The sequence below is a fragment of the Canis lupus genome, chromosome 3 (genome assembly GCF_048164855.1).
Source record: "Canis lupus baileyi chromosome 3, mCanLup2.hap1, whole genome shotgun sequence".
NCBI classification, from domain to species: Eukaryota; Metazoa; Chordata; class Mammalia; order Carnivora; family Canidae; genus Canis; species Canis lupus.
In genome coordinates, this window is record NC_132840.1 from 39052451 (window position 1) to 39060288 (window position 7838).

Below are 7838 nucleotides of genomic sequence, written 5' to 3' on the forward strand. Positions count from 1 at the left end.
TGCTATTTTCCTGAACCGTAAGTCAGGAGGGAGTTCCCCCTCCCTGTGTCACCTGTAAACATTCCTTCTCAGCTTCCAAAACCTCCAAACTTCTTGCCAGTCTCTTTCCTCCCCAGCCTAATCCATCCTATTTAGTGTCCAATTGATTGAAAAAAAAAAAAATGTGCTTTGGCTCCAGGCAAGCCTGACTTCACACTTTGCTCACAAACCATATTCATCTTTCAAGGCTCAATTTAAATCCTGCTTGCTCCATGACTTTCTGTATTTTTGTACCAAGCTCTATCCTACCATTTACTTTTGTTTTTTGCCAGAGAGACTAGCAAAAATTGAAACTCTGCCCACCAGGTCAAAGGGCAAATGTTTCAGGACATGGGATTAAATCTTCCCTCATGGATTTTGGGGGAGGTCATCAAGAATATGTGAGTGCCAGTGACCGTAGAGCTGGATCCAGGCAATTAGAGGTTCCGCATCTCCTCCCCTGTCCTTGGAATGTATTCTCTGCTTGCCTCTCTTGCTCACAGAAGTTGCCCCAAGAATACAATCTTAAAAGAAATGTGGTGTTGAAATCATCTGGATGGTCTACATAACTGAAGGCCTCTGTATATACTTTTAAGATTTAGCAGGTGGGTATGGAAACTTAACCATCTTCTGGCCACTAAAGACAATTCTGTTTCACATACAACAGCAAAAACACAATCCATGAAAGAAAAAAATTAAGTTGTACTTCATTAATATTTAAAAACTGCTCTGTGGTAGAGCTTCTTAAGAGCATGGAAAGTCAATCCACAGACTTGAAGAAAATATTTGCCTAAACCATACCCAATAAAATACATCTAAATGTATCCAAAATATACAAAGAATTGGTAGCACTCAACAATACAACCCAATTACAAAATGGGCAAAAGATCTGACTAGACAACAAGAAGAAGATATACATATAGCAAATAAGCTCATGAAAAGATCCTTAACATTATATATCACTAGGGAATTGTACACTTAAAACAATAAGATATTGGGGCACCTGGGTGGCTCAGTCAGTTAGGTATCTGACTCTTGGAACCAAGAAGTCTGACAAACCAAAACAAAAAACTATAATACCAAATGGTGGTAAGGATGTGAAGCAAGAAGAACTCCCCATTCACTGCTGGTGGTAGTACAAAACAGTACAGCCACTGTGGAAGAGAGTTTGGCAGTTTCTTACAAAGCTAAAGATAATCTTACCATATGATCTAGCAGTCATACTCCTAGGTATCCATCCAAATGAGTTGAAGACTTATGTCCATATAAAAGACTGACCATAAATGTTTATAGCAGCTTTGCCACAATTGACAAACACAGAAAGCAACTAAAATGTCTTTCAAAAGGTGAATGGATAAGCAAATTGTGATTCATGGGTACAATGAAATATTATACAGCAATAAAAAGAAATTAGCTACCAAGCCAAAGAAGACATGGAAGAAACTTAAGTGTATATTGCTTGGTGAAAGAAGCCACCTGAAAGAAAGGCTTCATACTGCATGACATTCTGGAAAAGGCAAAAGTATGGGGACAGCAACAAGATCAATGGTTCCCAGGAGTTTGGGGGGATGGAAGTAGCAAATGAACAGGTGGAGCACAGAGGATTTTTAAGGCGATGAAATGATTCTGTATGATACTGTAATGGTAGATACATGACATTGTGTATTTGTCAAAACTTCTAGAACTGCACAGCACAAAGAGTAAATCCTAATGTAAATTTTGGACTTCAGTTAATAATAATATATCAGTACTGGTTCATCAATGATAACAAATGAACTACACTAATTCAGGATGTTAAGATGCCAGTAATAGGGGACACTGAGCGAGAGAGAGAAGGAAAATATGGGAACTCTGTAGTATCTGCTCAGTTTTCTGTAAACTTAAAAACTGCTCTAAGAATACATATTACAGAACTTTCATGGTGCCAATGCTAAATTTTCTAAATGTAGTAATTTATTATGATTATGTAGGAACATCTTTATTTTTAGTATATACTTGCCAAAGTGTTTAGTGTTTAGGTATTATGATGCCTGTAATTAACTCTCAAAAGTTTCTAATGACTAGAAATGGGAGGAGAGAGGGGAGGAGATGTAGAGGAGAAAGAGGGAGGGGTGGATCAGGGGAGAAAACAGGAACACAAATGCAGTAAAAAAGTGAAAAACTAGCAAATCTAGGGGAAGATTCTAAGGGAATATTTTGAACAATTCTTCTGTAAGATTGAAATTTTCGGGAAAAAAAAGATAAAGGGAACTATAATGTAAAGAAAAGAGAATTAGGTGATAGGTTAAGGACTCAGGGTCTTTCCTGATTTTGTTTCTTAATAGCTGTAAGGCTTTCAAGAAATCCTTTAACCTTTCTGAACTGCACTTTCTTTAGCACTAAAATGGAGACCAGCAATTCTTAATTCTTTTCCTTGAAATTGTAGGGCTCCAGTGAGATAAAGAGGGTGAAAATGATCTGTGAAGTACCTTTCTTATTTTAACTTACATTCCTACATTCTTTAAAAAGTCTCTTTAGCATTTACTTTCTGCAGCACTTAGTTGACATTCTCTATATACTAAAATTATGCAATTTGAAACTTTCATAAATTCCAATGGTGCTATGCTATGGAACTGTACCAATTCATTCCGTCACATAAGCACACGGGTGTACACATGCAAATGGTATTTACTGATTGCATACATGTCTAAGTTATTGCCTACCTTTATTTTTATTATTTTAAGGTTCTTTGTTTTGTTCTATTTAGTTTTGAGATGACTTACAAATATTATTAATCTACTGTATCTTATAAATACAGAAAAATTAGGGGGAAGGATGGAAGTGCTAATATGATAAAGGTGTTATTTCAGTGGCTATTGGAGATGAAAATTGAAGTGATAAAATGATATGTATTGCATATGCAAATAGAAAAAAATATTTGATTCTTAAGAATCAAGAAACAATCATGTATGAAAAATAAAACAACTCTAGGAAACTTACAAAGGGACAGGATTGGAGAACTAATTGAAGATTCAGAAAAGAGGCTTCAAAACAGGATATCTGGTGCTAGATTAAAGCCTGTAGGGCAAGAAAATATTTCCCTTCTTCCCTTCCAGTTTCTTTAGCTGGCCTAATAATTAAATTTACAGAAGACAGATTAATGAGAGAAAAGCGAATTTAATTTTGTACATAGGGGAGCCCCAAAGATAGGGAGCTCAAAAAGTGACCAAAGCAAGCAGCTTTTATACCTTTTAGACAAAGAAACAATACTTTGTGCAGAATTGACAAAACAAAGGGGTATGTGTTTGAGGTAGCAAATTAATGAAGAGGTTACAAAATTTGTCTATACAGGCTTCTTGGCCCTGAATTTCCTATAGCTGGCGCTAAGAATGCCTTCTACCCTCCAAGTGCAAGGAGGGTACCCTTCACACGGCGAATTTACTTCACCCTTTCAGGAGGTCAAAGGAGAGTCAGTGTCCTTCTTTCATTGGCTGCTTCTTAAGTAATTTTAACTAAAAATAATCAATATGCCAAAGTTGCATATTTTAGGGCAGACCACCCTAAGCCGCACTAAGACATCTCCAGGCATCTAGGATGCAAGAATCATTACACTACCACATCTAGTGCTGCTGCTGCTGGAAAGAATGAACTCTACCTTATTTTTCCTTAATCTTTTGGTGCTCCAAAATTTGAGATTCCTGCTGGCCTGGCTTAGATCATGAGCTTACTCCTCTGCTAGGAGATTCAGAGGCCTAGATTCATAATCCAACAATGACGCTGCATAATGAGGAAGCTGTAATTTCCTAAAAGAAAATCAGGTGCAATTAAGATGTAAGTGATAATGGATGCCAAATGGTCCAAAGGTGTGTGTGTTTATATATATATATATATATATAGTGTGTGTGTGTATATATATACACACACATATGTGTTATATCAGATATACATATATACATATATATAATTGGATTTATATATACACACGCACACATATACACACATTATTATATGTGTAGTACATATAAAAGGTATATAAATACACACATCTTCACATTCACATTATATACACGTATCTATACATATATATTATTATACACACATTGCATCATATAACATATGACAACATATGACAAATGTTTAAACATATAGATAAGTATCAATAAGAGATGGCAAAATAGGATGGACAAAATAGAAAAACAAGGACACAGGTGGGTGTGTTACCCTAATGTTGGTCCAGAAAAGGTTAAGAGTTAGAACATTCAAAGATTGTTAGAGTAAAATACAAAATAGAGCCCAAACTTGAAAATTTCCTGAGCAGACAACACCATTTAAACCATGTAAGCAAAACGAAATCTAACTCACTTCATGAACATAAGCAAACTTAAATTGGATTATTTTCCATAAATCCTTCTGATACTCATAAAAGAAACTTAAATCATCTTCCTGAAATGCTATAAAATAATCTCTTTTACCAATCCCCTGCTGTCTGGAAACCCCATTGCAGTACCCAATCATTTGAAAGGGTTAAACAGCTTCCTCATTTTGATTTTATAAGCCATTCTCAAAAGTCATGTCTCTAAGCTTCACATCAGTTTGGGGTTGGAAAACTTCCTATCTACAAACTGTTATTAAACGCCCTTAATAGAACTTTGCTGATCTGACTTGATTTGTACTGTTTCTGGACCTTTAACAAAGTGGAGTCTGATGAAATGGCTGCTGATGAAACTTGTTATAAACCAGGTACTTAGGACCATTAATCCTGCCCTAGACCTTTGAGAGTGGTAAAGTGATGTGTGCACATACTGCAGCTGCTGAGGAATTTTATTCATTTATTACTAAACAGTCATTTATTGAACACTTAACATGAGTCAGTTTCTATTCTGGGCACAGGAGACAAAGTAGGGGAGGAGATAGACAAGTTTTCAGCTTTTATGGACATTATATTCTGGTTGAAGGCAGATAATAAGCCAATAAAAAAAAATCAGATAGCCCTAAGCACTTTTTAGAAAAATAAAATACATAGATGCCAAAGAACAGGACTAGTGGCTCACCAAGGTTTGGGGGTCTAGGAAGATCTCCCTCACATATAGTGAGTGCCAAGGAGCCAACAATGGTAGTGTTGTTAAGGACAGTGGCAGAACCCATGTTGAAGGACTAATAACTATGATGGGAAGAAGCTTGGTATATTTGTGTGTCTGGAGCAGAATGAAAAGGCTGAAAAAGTAAGAGTGGAGAAGGAAGTGATTGAGAGGAGGAGAGACATCATGTCAGGCAAGGAATGTGTAAGCCAAGATAGAGAGTTTGGAATTTATGCTAGCTTTGAATAGAAGCCATCGGAGTTTTTTAATCAAAAAGTGACATGATCTGATTTTATTTTTCCTGTTAAATGACCCTATTTTCCTTGAAGAAAATGGGTTGTAATTGTAAGAGAAGAAAAAGAGAGACTGGTTAGGAAATCATCGTAATAAGCAAACTGGTGGATAATGGCTTAACATTGAGTTGTAGAGGGGATGAAGAGAAGCATATGGGATTCAGGGGATGTTTTTTGGAAGTAGAGTTGATAAGATGAGCTTGGCAATGGAAAAAGAGTAATCAAAAATAATGATGGCAATATCTTTTGTTATTTTACTCAATCCACATGACCGCACTCTGAAGATAATGCTGTTATGAACCCCGTTTTACAAATGAAGAAATGGAGGCACATAAAGCTTAAGTACCTAATCTTTAATAATTAAGTAAAACTAGGTTAACATTTTGATTGTAGGTAGTGGTGTTACTTGTTAAGATGGGGAAAACTGAAGGAAAATAGTTTTATAAAAAATTTCCTTTTGACCATGTTAAGTTTGATGTATTTATTGACTATCCAAGTGGACATGTCAAGTAGACAGTTGAATGTTCAGGTCTGGTGTTCTGGGAAGAAGTGTGTTTATATTGTGTGATTGGAGATATCACTGAAGAAGAATATGTCTCGAGGAATAAAGCGGTCCTAGGATGGGTGCTGGGTGGCTCATTGCCTTAAGCATCCGCCTTTGGCTCTGGTCATGATCCCAGGGTCGTGGGATCGAGTCCTGTATTGGGCTCCTTGCTCCGCAGGGAGCCTGCTTCTCCCTCTGCCTGCTGTTCCTCCTGCTTGTGCTCTCTCTCTTTCTCTGACAAATAAATAAATTAAATCTATATTTTTAAAAATAAGGTACCAGGAGAGAGTCTCAGGGATGCCAACATTTAGAGGTGGAAGAAAGTAGGAGCAAACAAGCATCCTGAAGTAAAGACCAGCCAAGTAGAGAAAGAAACAGAAAGGCTTTCATAATCACTAGCACTAGGGAAGGTCTGAAAGTGCAAAGGGTATTTTATCAGCACATAGGTTGGTCAGGAGAAAATAGGCATGGAGGAGGGAGGATGTGAGGTTGGGGCAAAAGAGATGTGAGCTAGTAGTTTTTAGAAGTAGAGTAAACAAATCTGGGAAAATACATTCAGAAGCTGAAATTTAGTAAGTAGTGAGACAACGTCAGGCAGTCTGGATGAGTTCATTCCATGATTTCAGGTTTAGCAAGTTTGCAGAATCCTGCCAAGATGTGGCAGCAGAGATTGCAAACCTACACAAGAGGTGGGAGGAGAAAGAGGAGCTGGAATCACAGAGGACGGGGGAAAGATTTTCCATAAGGAAGGAATAGTCAGTGTACTGAATCTGTGAAGGTAAAGTAAGATAAATACAGAGAAGTGATACTTGGAGTCGTCATTGTGGAAATCACTACTCATCTCAGAGCATCCCTGTGGCAAGAAAGCGTGATAGTGGTGTGCTGAAGGCCTGGGAGCTGAGGAAGAGGCGGTGTTCAGGGTTCGGAATGTAGTTGCATGTGTCTATGAATCTGTATTCCCAGTGCATACTTGTATCCTTTTAATGTACCCATTGTTGCTTACCATAGATATCATCTCTAAGTCTGTAATTTGCTGGTAATATTATGTCTCAGCAATCATTTAATATAAGTATGTGTAGATCTAGGTAGCTTTTAAAAATTGCTGCAATGAACATTGATGTTTCTAGCAGTTTGATTATAAACAATGCTTCAGGGAAGATGCTTGTAGTTGCACTTTACAGATTCTTGTGTCTATAGGGTAAATTCATAAAAGTAAACCAATTGGATCAGAGTATGTTCTTTTAAATTCTCGTATGACAGGTTTTTCCACAGTCTCCACCACCTATATACAAGGGTGTGTGTTTATACACACTCACTTGCCAACTTATTTGCTAATTGGATTAATGAGGAATGATTGCACTTGACTTCAATTTTATTATTATTTTTTAAAGATTTTATTTATTTCTTTTACTTGAGACAGAGAGGGAGCATGAGAGCACATGAGGGGAGGGGCAGAGGGAGAGGAAGAGAGAATCCTTAAGCCGACTCCACACTGATGCAGGGCTCCACCTATGACCATGAGATCATGATCTGAGCTGAAATCAAGAGTCAGATGCTCAACTGAGACACCCAGGGGTGCCTATTATTAATTATTTTTAATTGCATTATTTTTAAACTTGAAAATGATGTTGTGCTTATCTTTGTAAAAGATTTACATTTATTTTTCTCTGAAATCATGACATTCACCCAGTTCGATTTTTTTTTTTTCTAAAGGTTAGTTGGTTCTCTTCTTACTAACTTGTATATACCATAATCTATTAAGGGCAGTGCGCTTTCATCTATTTTTTACATTGTTAATATTTTTCTCACATTTTCCAGGTCTTTGACTTTGATTATAGTATTTTTCACCATATAGAAATGTTTGTTTTTTAATGTACACAGTCAGCATTACCAATCATTTTTTCAGGGCTTCACAGCTTTGTGTCA